The 15,420-nt window shown below is 44.6% G+C and overlaps 1 long non-coding RNA gene across 6 annotated transcripts; it reads left to right on the top strand.

The window, feature by feature from the left end:
• The first annotated feature begins 2,590 nt into the window (after window positions 1-2,590).
• On the top strand, window positions 2,591-7,733 carry LOC119285963. 6 transcript variants are annotated; one of them, XR_005140084.1, is made up of 6 exons: window positions 2,591-2,628; window positions 2,729-3,843; window positions 3,961-4,035; window positions 4,699-4,838; window positions 5,731-5,856; window positions 6,400-7,733. It is a non-coding gene; the product is annotated as an uncharacterized LOC119285963 (long non-coding RNA). The 6 variants fall into 6 exon arrangements; XR_005140085.1 differs by having other exon boundaries at window positions 2,612-3,490; window positions 3,734-3,843; XR_005140086.1 differs by having other exon boundaries at window positions 2,612-3,028; window positions 3,310-3,843.
• The last annotated feature ends 7,687 nt before the right edge of the window (window positions 7,734-15,420 follow it).

Consider the following 15,420-nt stretch of genomic DNA (forward strand, 5'->3'; position numbering starts at 1 on the left):
CCATCTATGCGTCCGTCGGTGCCGCCCCTCCCATCGACCCCCTCTGCGTCCGTCGCCGCCGCCCCTCCCATCGATCCGTCTATGCGTTCGGCACCGCTCCGCTCGCGCTACCTCCTTGCCTCATCCTGCTGCTTCCCCAGCCCACGACAGTGCCACGCCGGGATGGAGATCGGGGCTGAGGTGAGGAGGGCTGAGGGTTCCTTGTGCCGGCTCCTCTCCCGGATTACCACATGTTAGGAGCTCCTCGATCAGCCCCAGGTTTGTTGTCCACACCCTCTCTCCAGCCATCTTCCCAACTATCTTCACATGTGTTAGAAGGGAGAGAGGGATTTGGTGAAATAGTTCGTTGTATTGCTTGAGCCTCGTGGGCATATATATATAGGAGTACATGATCTACTTGGAGTACAAGGCAAGCCAGAATATTTCCTAGTCTAACCTATGTTTCCTAATACAATCACGTTACTCAACATCCCCCCGCAGTCACAACGGTAGCGGCGCAGACGGTGAGACTGTAGAAGAATCTGAAGGCAAGCCGACGGACACCCCCCACAGTCGTAATGGTCGACGCATCGCGGAGTCGTGGCTGGAGTGGAAACCAACGAGGTTGCTCAAGCAGGCGGTAGCCCTTTGTGCCATTTGTCGATGTAGCCGAGTGCCGAGGGTGGTGTAGCCGTGGTCGAGGTAGCTGTGCGAAGAATGTCGTGGTCGATGTCGAGTCGGGGAGCCGGTGTCGAGGATGTCGCCGTGGAGCCGCGGGCGCAAGAGGGCGCCGAGTTAGCATGGGCGCAGTGGTGTCAAAGTAGTGGTGCGCTGGGAAGAAGACGTTGTTGACGACGCGTCGCGGCGGGTTTGCCAAGCCCGGGGACACATCGTAGACGTAGGCACGCACCGGTGTTGCCAGCACCGGGCATGTGTAGATGGACGAAGACGAAGTTGACGAAGCGCCACACTAGGCTTGCCAAGCCTGGGGAAACGTCATGGACGAAGGCACGCATCGGTGTTGCCAGCACCGAGCATGCATAGACGAGGACCTGCACAAGTTATATGCCATGTCGGAGGAGGTGGACGGGCGGCGTCTACGTGGGTAGTGGCGGTGGCGGCCAAAGAAGAGCGGCAGCAGCGGCCTGATGGCGACGACAGCTAGGTTAGGAGCGCGGCGGCGGTGCTCGAAGTAGGCAAAGAACCCGACAGCATGACGAAGACCGGCGTGGACGGTGGCGTTCCCGCGCCAAGGGAGGTGGCGCGACGCATACCACGGGAAGTCAACACACGTGGACGACAAAGTGGACAGTGGGCCGCCGCGCTACAGCCCGAAGGGGCGACGGAACGGCAGCGGGCAGGTCGGGGTGACGGCGGGAAGACCTCGGGGCGGCGGCAGGGACCGTGGACCGCAACGCGACAGCTCGAAGGGGTGGCGCGGCGAAGGAGCGCGGGTCGGTGCAACCGCGGGGACGGCCTCGGGACGGCGGCGTGGACCGCGTGCCACGCTCGCTACGGCCTGACGGGGCGACGCAGTGGCGGCGCGAGGGTCCGTGCGGCCACGAGGACGACCTGGAGCGGACGGCCTCTGGGCGGCGGTGGACCGCGGGCCGCGGTACTACGACCCGAAGGGGCGACGCAACGGTGACGCGGGTCGGTGCAGTCGGGAGAAGAACCACGGGGCGACGGTGCTGCGGCCCGACGGGGTGACGCAGCGGCAGCCCGTTGCTCGATCGGTAGAGGGGCGCGCTGAACCCGGGACGGTCTTCACGGGGCCTGCGGAGGCGCGCGCAACCGACGGGCCAGGTCGGTCGCACGACGTAGATGAGGCGGATCGCGGCGGCGGGCGGGTGATCAACCTGATCGCGCGCGAGGTCGGGGACGCCGCTCGGTGGCGGCGCGGTGGCGGCGGAGTCCGAGATGAAGCCGGCGGCGGCGGGCGGCAGGACGACTATGATTGGCCGCAGCATGGCGCGAGGCCGCCGGGTCGGGGTGATGCAGGAGTCCCGATCGGAGTAGGGCGGTGACGGACGGCGTAGATCGACGGGAGGGCCGTCGCGCGAACGGCGACAGTGAAGAGCCGCCGCATGACATGAGGCCACCGGGTCGGGGCGACCGACGGGCCGACGCGCGAGGCCGCCGAGTCGGGGCGGCCGACGGGCAGACGCGCGGACGACGCGCAAGGCCGCCGGGTCGGTGAAGAAGCCGGCCAATCGGGCTGGTGTTGGAGTAGAGGCGCACGGGGTCAACGGCGGCGATGGGCGACGCAAACCGGATCACATAGACCGGAAAACCAAAAAGTAGACGCCGATCAAAGCGACCGACAAAAGAGAGAAAACCAGATCGAAGGATCGAGAAAAAAGACTCTCTAGTGCAGCCGACCAATACGGTCGGCAGACGAACCCTAGATACGGGCGGCGTGGCCCCCGGCGGCGGTCATGGAGGCCGACCGCCCCAGGGGCAGCGCGCGGGTGCGGAAGCGGCGGCAGCTAGGGTTTAGAACCCGAAAACTGATATCATGTTAGAAGGGAAAGAAGGATTTAATGAAATAGTTCATTGTATTGCTTGAGGCTCGTGGGCATATATATGAGAGTACATGGTCTAAAGGGGGCCAAGATCGGACGCCCCAGCGATGCTCCTCTCAGCCATGTCCGTCCCCGCCTATCTCCCATTGCGCTCCTGTGCAACCATACTTACGGAGTCAAGCCTTATTTGGTTTGATCAGATTTGATTCCTTGGTTTTGTGTAGGACATGGAGAAGGCCATCATCCGAAAAGGTAAGCATCTGGAGGCCATATCCGGTTTCATCTCAAGGAACAAGTGTAAAGGCATCAGATCTATTTACAAACATGAGATCAATCCGCATATTATGGAGCTCGATCGAAAGGGAAGCGGGATTATAGGAACCAGTTATAGTGAGGATTTATTTTTTGATGATTGGTAGCGAGATCGATGAAAACATGAGGTGGATTTTCATGGGACACCAGGTTTGCTCGTGAGGAGGTGAGAGAAGTACAGAGGTAGAAGTAGCTTGAGATGATCGTGACAGGTGAGATTGATTATTGCAACCCTCGTGTGGATTTTTTATGTGCATGCACAACAACCCTTCATTTGTGCCTTTGATCATCAGATCAAACGACAAGTTTATTGTCTGATTAATTAGAGATTTCTATTTTGGAATGAAATTATCTGAAATTTTGCTATCCCGCTGGTCCTTACTAATTCAGTATATACTATATTTTCAAGTTTGCCTATATATATACTAGAATTTGAAGTTGCGACCATCCATTGTTCTACCGTGGAGATCAGGAATAATGATTGCAGTTGCAGGGCCGCCGCCGTTGCTGAACACAAACGGGGCTCGGAGCAGGCCAAGCTCCGAGGTCGACCGGGCAACGGATTGTGGAGAGGCGCCCAAGGATTTTTTTTTTACTACTGTTGATTGTGCCATCCAATTGGTTTAGAGTTTTCACCATTGCTAATTACTAGGGGAGTACGGGTGCCGGACCTGGTAAGTGGCCTGCACGCTATGCTCTTTGCAAATAATATGCAACCATGCCTGCACTGAATTTTTATTTATTTCCGATGTACCTTACAACAACTTCGTGATGTAGCACTACTTTGCACTAGCATGCACCTGCAGATATAAGTTGGTGATGATCTAATTATTTTTCAAGTCACAAGATGTAAATCTATCTCCAACTCATTAGTACTTCAATTCTAGAAGATTCACATTTTTGTATTTTTGTTTCAGGTTCTAAGCGAGGAATTTTTGGTTGCAAAGTTGTAAAAGAAATATCTTCCTCAAAGTTGCAAAAGAAATTTGTAGCATGATCATCACCTTGTAGTTGGGAGAGAATATAGGTATACACATGCTTTCTTAGCTTCTGATTATTATGTTTGCTTAATACTTTTTTTGTAGGACATTTGAGTGAATATATTTTCCTGCAGTTCTTTAGCTCATAAGTGGTTATGTTACAGTACTCAGCCAAGGGAATGCCCTTCTCCGTAAGGCCGATATGAAGATCGAGTTTGAAATCAGCTATCTCAATGCAAGTTTGTATCTCATTGCCAATTTATATTGTTTTACGTGTTGACATCATATAACTCCTGCCCCATGCACCCTACTAATTTAATATGGAAAATGACTGGCATTTAGAATTACTTCCAAGCCGCATCGTCTATCTGAATGTCAGCCCGAAACCACTGGCTGGCACACATAAAATTTTGGAAGTTGTATGTAGTCCTCCTTTGAGCCAAAATTTATGTCTATGATTGATGAATTAATACAATTTTTTTGTTCAAGCTGGATCCAACAGAACCTGGATTTGGTGGTAGTGCCCAGTACATGTAGAATTTATATCCTTCTATATGTGTACTGAAACTATTTAAGGTCACTATGTAGTAAATTCATCATACTATATGTCCACGGAAACCACTTAAGGTCAAAAGTGACAAGTAGAACCACATGCATCGTTTTGGTAGTCTAACTTGACTCTGTTACTTTTATCTCATAAATGTATCATCGGTGCTTTTTTATGTGGAATATATTCTGGAGCAGTTGCTGGTGTTAGGGATGCATTTATATATGGGATACTTGCATTAGCTATTTCATACGATTGGCATGCAAGGATTTTTCTTCTTTAGTATAACTCTTTGTATTTATTATTTATTTTAGTGTGCTAATAATACATCTATATCTTCACCAATATTTTCCAGAATGCATTTCCACAATAGAGATGGGGAATGGATACATTGTTGTCGTCCTTCACTGAGCAGCCGAGTAGGAGCTCCTCCATGCTGATGATGTGGAAGACAGATACCCTGTCCGCGACGCCCGGCTCTGGCCTCATATAAATGTAAGTACCCGTCCGTTCATTAATAGATAGCATATTAGAAAGTGTGCAGTTTAAATTTGGCTCATGCCAGGCAAAAAGACTATTCAGATTGTTTTCTTGAGAAAAGTGAGTATTCAAGTTGGTTACATGAAAGTGTATCATCATTTTTTCATGAAAAATAATGTCATAATACCATATTTCAGTGACTTCCTATGTCACCAGCAAATGCAGCGGAGAACAAGCCGGTTCAGCACATGCTCATTTATTTTGTTATTTTTTTTATAAGTCCCTGTTGCATGTATAATCACAAAAAATAAAACACCTCCTTTCGACATCCAAAGTTCAGATCTTGCACAAGCATCCCCTGGGACACATGCTTCTGTACCTCAAATAATTTTGTTTTGACTCAACAACCTCCTCAGATATAGGTGAAAGTGAAAAGGACGAAGAACATCGTTTGGCAATGAGTCGAAAGAAGTGTGCAAAATAGAAACAGAAACCACTAACTCATAGTAGCCAAGTCATGCATGCTTGCTTGTATATAATGCCATGAAAAGTAAGACATGCTACTTTTTTGCACTTCACAAATTCTTCTCTTTTCAAACATCTTCTTTAGTTAATTGTTGTTGCAACACAATGATGTAAGTACCCGTCACTTCTCATCTTTTGTGAATGACATTTGATTTTCTCACAATTGTTCTTTGCTGATTTTTTGGGTACAGAAACGGTTCATTTAACTTGTATTAAGTGACATTTATGTGTAATGATACTGGCATCTGTGTGTTTTCGGAGAATGGAGAAAAAACATTTTAGTGATTGACTGTCCCGACCAGGGGATTCTAATTTTGATTGGCTCTTACTTTAATAATATGATCTGCAAAGTTCAAATGGTTTTATATTCGACCCATACTAGGAGTCTAGAAGTGATACTTTTGTGAGGAGTGCTGAAACATGACTGGATCAAGCGAGACGGAGAACGATGGATGAGAGAAAGAGATCAGAAAAGGGATTCGCTCCCAACCACCTCATACATACATGTGTAAGAGCTTGTCACCTCATACATATCTCTTGTAGCTATATAGGGCTCTTTTCGTATTATAGGAAATTTTCAAATTATGTTTTACTAGGGATGTAAGTATCAGATGCTAGATATGTGATCTACTGATCTATGTGATCTTTAGAGATTTTAGACTTTCAGTATTCAACCATCAGTTGTCTTCCTTCAATATTTCTTTATTTTTGTAGGGCAATCTGTTTTTTTTAATCCTTGAAGCACCATTCAGAACATATGATCGTGGTTGTCAAATTCCTGTGAAATACATACCTTTGATCTCAGTTTTATAGGGAAATTAACATGATCTCATTTTTTTTATCACACTGACAATATATTATGTTATACAATAATATACTGCTCTTTCGTATTCTAGGAAAATTTCAAATTATATTCTACTAGGTCTGTTCTTTTTTAAAAAAAATCCTTGAAGCGCCATTCAGAACATATGATTGTGGTTTTCAAATTCCTGTGAAATACATACCTTTCATCTCAATTTTATCATGCTGACAATATATTATGTTATACAAGGTGATCCACAACATAGCTTGCAGCCTCTGAGAGCTCAGGAAGATGTGGAGATGATTATAGCTTGAAACATTGTGACTTTTTTCACTTAGTGGTCATGTAACATACAGTGGTAACAATGAATTCTTGCTCATTTGGTAAAACTTACATCTGAACTTATCATGATAATTAACCATTGGTTATCTGATGATTAGCGCTGTAATTAGTTATCTACCTTCCATGTGGAGCGAATTGGTTATTGCAAGTAGTTCAAGCTGATTGAAAGTTAATGTGGCTGGTTGTAAGTAATGATGAGGTTGGTTGAGTTGCTTTTCTATAAGTACACGTATGTACATTTCTTGGACTATTGTGAATCAAACCACTTTCTACAGTTTCCAAATGCTGATGTTATCTGCACAAACTAACTATTAATCCATGTGCAACATATTTCATATTATTATCTTTTTGCAGGGAGCAACAACTTGCATGTAATCTGAGTGTATTTCAGTCAATCTGCTCTTTTCATAAATTTAATGATAATGTAATGTGTGATCCTCTATTTTTTTATTTGTATTTTTTTATAAGTTGTCTGAAATGGTTTGTCTCCTTTTTGTTTTATTCATCACCTATCAGCATTACTTCCCATTTCTCAACATTACTTCAACTAAGAAAAACTTTAGTTGGAATGGGTTGTGTTTTATTTATTCATCTACCTGAAGTCCAAAAGATCACAAATACACAACAGGTTTTAGAGAGATTAATGGTATTGCACATAATCTTGCTCAACAGGTTTTTAGATCCACTGGTAATACTCAAGTTTGTTGCTTTGCTCAAACCCATTCTCCTAGATCCTGCCATGTTGTGCCTCTCCTATCAAAATTTCAAATTCCTGGTGTTAAATTACATATTGTGCACTGCTATTAGTTTTTGGTCTCCTCACTATTAGCTTCTTTTCCTGTGCAAGCTGCTCTATCATGTTTGTTTTTCAGATTTTCATTTACAGGGCCCTTAGAACTATGCTTGACTTGGACTATTGGAGATGCAAAGTATTTCTTCTTTGTTTTGCAGGTTGTGCGCATCTCTGGGATGCCGAAGGAAGTTTCTCTCTTACAGGTCCGGTTTGGTGTAACTGCTCTGTATCTAGCGGCTGCAGTGCTTGCTTGTTTTAAATTTCTCTTCCCCTTCAGGCCTGCTGCCATGTTTCGGCTGCAGTATGTAATCCTGCTTCTCCTGATCATGTTGGTCATCGCATTGTGGTCCTTCCACTTTGCTTTATAGGATCTTTTCTTTAGCTCATTCTCATAGTTTTTGCTTATCCTCCCCTCTTATCATCTGCAGATCTATGTAACTCTCTTTGTTCTATCTCTTTGAGCTGAATGAAATTAGGCACCTCTTGGCGCCTTTGCTTGTTCAAAAATAATAATACAATCTAGATAACATTATTGTGTTTGATAGTATGATGTGTGTAAGCTGATTATCAAAAAAATGTGTTAGCTGAGATGACACTGTTCTTAGTTATTTTAGCTCCATGAGTAGCATCTTAAATTTTTTCAAAAGCCCGTGGCAACGCACGGGCGTTCTACTAGTGCATTTAAGTTTTCGGTCAATACAATTCTATCATGAATAATAAACCTTTATCATGATTAAGGAAATATAATAATAACCATTTTATTATTGCCTCTAGGACATATTTTCATCAGTTTCTCACTTGCACTAGAGTCAAAAATCTAGTTCACATCGCCATGTGATTAACACCCATAGTTCACATCGCCATGTGACCAACACCCAAAGAGTTTACTAGAGTCAATAATCTAGTTCAAATCGCCATGTGATTAACATCCAAAGATTACTAAGGTGTGATCATGTTTTGCTTATGAGAGAAGTTTAGTCAACAGGTCTGTCACATTCATATCCATATGTACTCCCTCCGTCCCAAAATTCTTGTCTTAGTTTTGTCTAGATACGGATGTATCTAATACTAAAACATGACTTGATACGTCCGTATATAGACAAATCTAAGACAAGGATTTTGGGACAGAGGGAGTATTTTGTAAATTTCTATGTCTACAAATGCTTTGCATGGAGCTACTCTAGCTAATTGCTCCCACTTTCAATACATATCCAGATTGAGACTCGGAGTCATCTGAATCGGTGTCAAAACTTGCATCGACGTAACCCTTTCCAACGAACTCTTTATCACCTCCATAACCGAGAAATATTTCCTTAGTCTTCTTAGGTAACTAAGGATAATTTTGACCACTTTCTAGTGATCTACACTTGGATCACTATTGTACCCCCTTGCCAAACTCATGGCAAGGTACACAATAGGTCTGGCACACAATATGACATACTTTATAGAACCTATGGCTGAGGCATCGGGAACGACTTTCATTCTCTCTCTATCTTTTGCCGTGGTCGGGCTTTGAGTCTTACTCAACTTCACACCTTACAATACAGGCTAGAACTCTTTCTTTTTCCAATCCATTTTGAACACCTTCAAAATCTTGTCAAGGTATGTACTCATTGAAAATATTATCAAGCGTCTTGATCTATCTCTATAGATCTTGATGCCTAATACGTAAGTAGCTTCACCAAGGTATTTCATTGAAAAATTCTTATTCAAGTATTCTTTTATGCTATCCAGAAATTCTATATCATTTCCAATCAACAATATGTCATCCACATATAATATCAGAAATGCTACAGAGCTCTCACTCACTTTCTTGTAAATACAGACTTCACCATAAGTATGTATAAAACCATATGCTTTGATCACCTCATCAAAGTGTATATTCCAACTCCGAGATGCTTGCACCAGTCCATAGATGGATCGCTGGAGCTTGCACACTTTGTTAGCACCTTTAGGATCGACAAAACCTTCTGGTTGCATCATATACAACTCTTCTTTAAGAAATCCATTAAGGAATGCAGTTTTTACGTCCATTTGCTAGATTTCATAATTATAAAATGCGACAATTGCTAACATGATTCAGACTGACTTAAGCATCGCTACGGGTGAGAAGGTCTCATCATAGTCAACCCCTTGAACTTGTCAAAAACCTTTTGCGACAAGTTGATCTTTGTAGATGGTGACATTGCCATCAACGTCTGTCTTCTTCTTGAAGATCCATTTATTCTCAATGGCTTGCTAATCACCGGGCAAGTCCACCAAAGTCCACACTTTATTCTCATACATGGATCCTATCGCATGTTTCATGGCCTCAAGCCATTTATTGGAATATGGGTTCATCATAGCTTCTTCATAGTTTGTAGGTTCGCCACGGTCTAATAACATGACTTCCAGGACAGGATTACCATACCACTCTGGTGCGGAACATGCTCTATTCAACCTACGAGGTCTAGTAGTAACTTGATCTGAAGTTTCATGATCATCATTAGCTTCCTCTCTAGTTGGTGTAGGCATCACGAGTACGGTTTTCTCTGATGTGCTACCTTCCAATTTGAGAGAAGGTACAATTACCTCATCAAGTTCTACTTTCCTCCCACTCACTTCTTTCGAGAGAAACTCCTTCTCTAGAAAGAATCCATTCTTGGCAACAAATATCGTGCCTTTTGGATCTGTGGTAGAAGGTGTATCCAATTGTTTCCTTAGGGTATCTTATGAAGATGCATTCTACGATTTACATATTCAAAAAAAAAGATGCATTCTCCGATTTGGGTTCGAGCTTATCAGGCTGAAACCTTTTGACATAAGTGTCACAAACTTTAAGAAACGATAGCTTAGGTTTCTTGCCAAACCATAGTTCATACGGTGTCGTCTCAACGGATTTAGATGGTTCCCTATTTAACGTGAATGCGGCTGTCTCTAATGCATAACCCCAAAACCATAGTGGTAAATCGGTAAGAGACATCATAGAACGCACCATATCGAATAAAGTACGGTTACGATGTTCGGACACACCATTACGCTGTGGTGTTCCAGGTGGCGTGAGTTGTGAAGCAATTCCACATTGTTTTAAATGAAGGACAAACTCGTAACTCAAATATTCGCCTCCATGATCAGATTGTAGAAACTTTATTTTGTTGTTATGATGATTCTCCACTGCACTCTAAAATTATTTGAACTTTTCAAATGTTTCAGACTTGCGTTTCATTTAGTAGATATACTCATACCTACCCAAATCATCAGTGAAGGTCAGAAAATAACGATACCCGCCGCGTGCCTCAACACTTATCGGACCGCATACATCGGTATGTATTATTTCCAATAAGTCATTAGCTCGCTCCATTGTTTCGGAGAACAGAGTTTTAGCCATCTTGCCCATGAGGCATGGTTCGCAAGTACCAAATGATTCATAATCAAGTGATTCCAAAAGTCCATCTGCATGGAGTTTCTTCATGTGCTTTATACCAATATGACCTAAACGGAAGTGCCACAAGTATGTTGCACTATCATCATCAACTTTGCATCTTTTGGCATCAATATTATGAATATGTGCATCACTACAATCGAGATTCAATAAACCATTCACATTGGGTGTATGTCCACAGAAGGTTTTATTCATGTAAATAGAACAACAATTATTCTCTGACTTAAATGAATTACCGTATTGCAATAAACATGATCTAATCATATTCATGCTCAACGCAAACACCAAATTTATTTCGGTTCAACATTAATCCCGAAGGTAGAGGGAGTGTGTGATGGTGATCGTATCAACCTTGCAATTACTTCCAACACACATCGTCACCTCGCCCTTAACTAGTCTCTGTTCATTCTGCAACTCCTGTTTCGAGTTACTAATCTTAGCAACTGAACCGGTATCAAATACCCAGGGGCTACTACAAACACTAGTAAGGTACACATCAATAACATGTATATCAAATATAACTTTGTTCACTTTGCCATCCTTCTTATGCGCCAAGTATTTGGGGCAGTTCCGCGTCCAGTGACCATTCCCTTTGCAGTAGAAGCACTCCATTTTAGGCTTGGGTCCAGCTTTGGGCTTCTTCACGTGAGCGGCAACTTGCTTGTCGTTCTTCTTGAAGTCCCTTTCTTTCCCTTGTCCTTTTTTCAAAAATTGATGGTCTTGTTAACCATATACACTTGATGCTCTTTATTGATCTCTACCTTCTCCGATTTTAGCATCACGAAGAGCCTGGGAATTGTTTTTTTCATCCCTTGCATATTATAGTTCACCACGAAGCTCTAGTACACTACTGCAGGATGCTGATAACGCGACACTAGGATCAGAGACCCTTTGACGAAACTGTGTACGATGCATTAATCGCAAATGGTGATGTAAAAAACGTCAAAAAAGATGCAAAATGTTTGCGATGAATGATACATCAAACACGGTTCCAATTTTAGTTGTGTGTGCGATGCGGGGCATACGGTTGATCCATACGAATTGTTTGCGATGAGACGGAGCAACAGAAACGGGTAGCCAGATCAAGGTGTGTGCGATATATGGCATACAATTCGCTCTGATGAACCATTTGCAATGATCGAGGTGAACACAAACGATTCGGAGTAACAAGATGTGTGTGATACCCGACAAATAGGTTGGTAACTAGAATTGTGTGCGATCATTATAGACAGCCCATACGGTCTTTTTTTTGAATTGTGTGCTCGCCAGGGCACACAGTTCAACAAACCAACATGTGGGTGATAATGTAGAAGATCTCTGTCGAATACGTATTACTAACCGTCTATGATGAGATTGACAGGATAAACAGAGATAACAAATTAATATGAGCGAACAAAAATAGAGATATATACAGTCTGCTTAATTTAGTCCTTGTTGTTGTTGTTGGATGGCCCCGTGACATCGTCTTGGCGAGGACGCTTCTTGCTGCTGACCGTTGGCTTTTTATCGTCGTCGCTATCGTCATCGTCGTTGCATCGTCATCCTCCTCGCCCAACCATTCCTCCTCCTCATCATCGTCGTCCTATTCTTCGTCCTCCGACGGATCCTCGTCTGTCTGGTTGTCGTCTGACGACTCCGGAGGCGGCATCCCTTCCATGATCCGGATATAATCGAGGTCTGGGCTCAACGCCGGACTCATGGAAGACGAGCGGGATGATTCCGATGTTGACCTATCATCGGGTACCAGACTGCTGGCCGAACTGTCGTCCTCGCTATCGCTTGACATGGCTGCAGTCGTATAAAAACCGCGAGAAGCGCGCCCTTGCAGAGTGTGTGCAAGTGTGTAGCGTGGCCTGCCGGGGACGATGAAGATGATGGACACTTATGCAGGGTATGCAGAGAAGAGGAAATGCCAATTGAAGTGGGGGTTGACGTATTATCTAACCGCTGATATAATCAACCGTAATTATTTGTACCTAGTAGCTCCAAACTCCCGGGGTTGCGCAGTTATCAATGTGATAATTAAATATGCACACGCATTGGAGCGTCCAAATATGAAACAAGCATTTTCGTAGTACTTCTACCCCCTCTATACTGGCGACCTAGGTTGGGGAAAAACGAGATAACTTGATGATTACTTCCTCCGTCCCAAAATACGTGACTCAACATTGCACTAACTTTAGTACAAAGTTGAGTCACTTATTTTGGGACGGAGGGAGTATTTGGTAATCAATACCATTGCGTGCAGAGAATTGACCATTGCATGCATGTTATGCTAAGTAGTGTGAAGTCATTGAATGCATACTAGTCGTAGGACTCCTATTGGCCAATTTCTTTTTTCAGGACAAAAACAAGGAACGAGTTTTGGGATTATGCACCGGTACCGGTACGAAAGGAGTAGGGCAGTTGGCAAGAAATACATTGAGCTCTTCTTATTGATGAAGCCAGTAATAATCAAACTACAAAGGAAAAGAAAAAAACACAAAGGAAAATATCTTTACGAATCTTCGTGTAACAACAATGGCATAGGACCTAGATGACATATTGTCAAACAAAACCCCTAATCATCTTTGCAAACGGTGCATAGAACATGGCTAATGCGACAACCACAACTACACATGCTAGTTCCTTCTTGTCTCTTGCTTTCATCTGTTGCATGTGATTGATTTTTTCTTACTTCATCGTACTGATTGTACATTCCAGATCAGCCAGTTTCTTCTTCAGCTTTACGGTATCTTCTGCGAGCTTGGTGATAACACTCCGAGCCCTGCCATGCCATTCTTCATCCAGCCAGTTAACAAAGGCACAAGCCTCATGTGACGCCCCCGATTCAATCATACACTAATCATACACGCAAATGTGTACGATCAAGATCAGGGACTCACGAGAAGATATCACAACACAACTCTAGACACAAATTAAAATAATACAAGCTTTATATTAGAAGCCAGGGGCCTCAAGGGCTTGAATACATAAGCTCGAATACAAACAAGTTAGCGGAAGCAACAATATCTGAGTACAGACATAAGTTAAACAAGTTTGCCTTAAGAAGGCCAGCACAAAAGCATCTACGATCGAAAAGGCAAGGCCTCCTGCCTGGGAGCCTCTTAACTACTCCTGGTCGCCGACGACCTCCACGTAGTAGTAAGCACCCTCGTGGTAGTAGTAGTCGTCATCGACGGTGGCGTCTGGTTCCTGGGCTCCACCATCTGGTTGCGACATTTGGAAAGAAAGGAAAGAGGGGAAAAGAGGGAGCAAAGCAACCGTGAGTCTTCATCCAAAGTACTCGCAAGAAAGGATCTACACTACATATGCATCGGTGTCATTGAAATGGGTAGTATCTGTGGACTGAACTGCAGAATACCAGAAGAGAAGGGGAAAGCCTAGCCTATCAAAGACTAGCATCTTCAAGTAGCTCCAAGCATCTTGCAGCATCAGAAGAGATAAGAGTGGCATATTATAATATTAGTAAGTATGTTGTAACATCGCCCAGATATCACTTCCTCGACTCCCAGCGAGAAAATAATACTGGAGCCATCATTTCCATTACATGCCTCAGCATCAAGTTCTAGTTGTATCGATCGGGATACAACTCCGAGTGTCCGTTACCGTAGGAAAGGCTATCGATAGATGTTTTCTTCCCTGCAGGGGTGCACCAACTTACCAAACACGCTCGATCAACTCCGGCTGGACACACCATCAGGTCATGACCGCCCTCGGCCGATGAACACACCACAATCCTACCTAGGCTCGTCACAGAGGCCAACACACTAGTCTACATCCTAAGCATGCAGGGGTCTTGGGCCCATCGCCCTTTGCACTCCTGCATGTTGCGTACGCGGCCGGTGAGCAGACCTAGCCCCCCTTATACAAGGCGAGGCATTCCAGTCCAACCTGGCGCGCGCCTCTCCATCGCTGATGTCCATTGAGCTTTTGGTTGATACATACGACACAGAGTGCCCATACTTATTCCCGCGTGATGCTTAGTGCTATCAGGCCAGAGACCCCTCGGATCAAATATCCAAATCGTAGTGGATTAGGAACGCGCGATAATGAGCAGAGACTCACAATCGAAGTGACCCCATCGCCCCGTCTCAAGGACTCGCAACAAGGGCTAAGGATGCCCGGCCACGCCTCGTAATTATCTCGCGGGCACCTTCCAGGTCAACCCGACTCCACATCACTCGCAATTAAGCTCACGCGGGTACCCCTCGGTGCCGACCCGTCTTAGTAACATGGTTCAGTGTAAAGTCATAGTAACCATAGTAACCGTGTGTCTAACACCAAGGGGAACCCTGAGGAATCACCCTCGATGGAATTCCACCTGATGTTATCGTCAAGGTGAACGAAGGAGGAATCACCCTCGAGGTCCACTCTTGAGGAGTTGCACGATAGCGTCGTTATCGGAAGTGGAGAAGGAGGAATCACCCTTGATGACCATAACCGATGAACTAGCCTACAAGGTTAACATCATAAGTGCTGATGAGGTATCACCCTCGGCACTCGATCGTAACCCAGTAGTGTCGAGCAACTAAGGGGAAAGTGATGTGCGGTGCCGGGGCCTGATCTTCAATCCCGTTGATCGGGTCTTCTGATAATCCAACGGGGCAGTCGGGAAAAAGTGGGGGTCTCTGATAGGTCTCTACCCAGCCTATACTAAACAGTTTAGGATAAGCAGATAGGTAACAATAGCAGGTTACAATAAATAGGCTAT

Source organism: Triticum dicoccoides, chromosome 4A (assembly GCF_002162155.2).
Source record: "Triticum dicoccoides isolate Atlit2015 ecotype Zavitan chromosome 4A, WEW_v2.0, whole genome shotgun sequence".
Taxonomy (NCBI): domain Eukaryota; kingdom Viridiplantae; phylum Streptophyta; class Magnoliopsida; order Poales; family Poaceae; genus Triticum; species Triticum dicoccoides.